Here is a 2500-nt window from a genome sequence, read left to right as displayed (position 1 = left end):
TACATTCCATGACCCTTTTCCCCATTCGATTCCTGTCTAGAAGCGTGTCTCAATCGATTGAACAAGTAATCTCTGAGAGCTGGCGTTCCAATGTACGGCTTAATAAGAGTGATGTTACAAATTCCAGGCTGTGTGTGTGTGTGTGTGTGTGTGTGTGTGTGTGTGTGTGTGTGTGTGTGTGTGTGTGTCTGCTCACCTACATATGTATGTGTGTGTGTGTGTGTGTGTGTGTGTGTGTGTGTGTGTGTGTGTGTAGGCGTGTGTGTGCAGGCATGTGAGCGCTTAATTCACTCTGCATAAACTATGGTAAACCTCCTAGAGTTACTACAGTATTCCCTCTGGGGTAGGGCACTGATCTCGAGAGGGTTTATTTATGGCCTGCATGCTGCTCCCAGTCTGTCAAACACACATGTCAGGTAGAAAGAAAAAGAGTATGTGTGTGTGTGTGTGTGTGTGTGTGTGTGTGTGTGTGTGTGTGTGTGTGTGTGTGTGTGTGTGTGAGTGTATGTGTCTTTTGCCTGTGTGCGTGTATGTGTGTGTGTGTGTGTGCATGTACGTGTGCATGTGCAAGCATGTGTGTGAGCACTTAAGTCACTACTCAATCAGCTTTGTTCACATCCTAATGTCAATTAGAGAGATTTATGGCCTGGTTTTCAATCTAGCTCCTCTGCCTCTTACAGACTAGCTTTATCTTGTGTGAATATAACATCTATTGATCGTTATTCTCTTGCTTAGATCTGCAAAAGAGTAGATCAGTCATGTAAAGTGAAGCTCAGTGATTGCCTGGTATACAGTGTCTATATTGTCTACGTCAGCTGGTAGATGGGTTAATTATCTTCTCTAACATGATATATGGTTTATTTCCTCCTTGTTCTTCATTAAACAGGAAGGTCTCAAGGACCAATATCTTTACAGGCACTAGCTTTTAAAAGCCTTTTTTTATTACAGGCAGTAATGAACCATTAATGGTTGTTAAGTCATCAGAAAAGCTTTGGCTTCGGAGGAGTCAGAAAGGCCATGCTTAACAAAGGCCAGAACACAGGTTTTCCCCTGGTAAGATGTGAATTTTGTGTCTGTCATCCTGTCCCTGCTGACACTCAGACAGTTCTAAGCACTGACCACACACACATACACTCTCTTTCTCTCTCTCTCTCTCTCTCTCTCTCTCTCTCTCTCTCTCTCTCTCTCTCTCTCTCTCTCTCTCTCTCTCTCACTCTCACTCTCACTCTCACTCTCTCTACCTGACATGTGTGTTTGACAGGCAGGAAGCAGCACAGAGGCCATCTCTCGATCTGTGCCCTACATCAGAGGGAATGCTGTAGTAACTCTAGGCAGTTTACCATACTCTATGCATTTGTCACTCCTTACGAATACAACACTATTAATATGGTACATGCATACATATGTTTTAGTCTGATTCATTATACAAGCACTGTCATGTCAGTGGTTAAATTGGGCCTTAGGCAGACAACATTGGGTGAGGAGTTTGCCAGTGTAATTGCTTTTTTGGCTCCCCTTTTTGCATGTTCATTACATCTTCAGGCCATTTGCTGCAGCTTCTGAATCAGTGTAGAGTAAAGTAAGTTGGAGTCTGCAGAGGACTGCAGGCACAGGGGGTGTTTTAAGCTGTGTGTGTTCCCGCATGAAGCCCTCATTAGGAAAAAAAACACACACACACACAGACAAGCATGCACGCGCACGCGTGCACACATGTGAGCACGCGCACACACACACACTCACACACACTCACACACACACACACACACACACACACACACACACACACACACTCACATGTATGCACACATACACAAAAATGTACCCCCCCCCCCCCCCCCACACACACACACACACACACATGCACACACACACACACACACACACACACACACACACACTCACTCAACCCCAAGTACAAACACGCCAGTACGACAATTACAGTTGCCCTCGTGGCATAGAAGGGTGTAAATGATTAGATACTGTCCTGATATATCGGATGAGTATAAATTATGTTGAGAAATCACAAGTGAAATCACTGGCAGTCTGACAGAATGTCAAGAGCTACTGAAATGATCAATTGAGGGTAATTGTTATGTCATGCCCAAAATATAGCTCAAAAAGAGAGATGGACAGAAGGGAGGTGTTAAGGAGGGAGAGAGATGTTGAACATTCTGGTGCATATGTGAGAGCCTACAGAGCATGGTTGTAATGAGAGGGCTAGAACTCAGAAGTAACACAAAACCCTGCTCCACTGACGTTTCGGCTTAAGCCTTAATCTTCAGCATTTGCCTTAAGATTACTCAAAAATATATTTGATCCATTACTTTGATATGTTGCCTGGCCTTCTCTGATACTATATTTTACGATAGATTTTTCCCTGGCTTCGAGCACCCTTGAAACTCAACGTTGTGACAATTACATTATTCATAAATGACATGTAACTCCAACTATAAGATGTAAATATGATTATGTGTTCTCCATGTCTTAAATGTAAGTCTGA

Source organism: Argentina silus (assembly GCF_951799395.1).
Source record: "Argentina silus genome assembly, chromosome: 15".
In the NCBI taxonomy this organism is placed as follows: Eukaryota; Metazoa; Chordata; class Actinopteri; order Argentiniformes; family Argentinidae; genus Argentina; species Argentina silus.
This window is presented reverse-complemented; position numbering follows the sequence as displayed.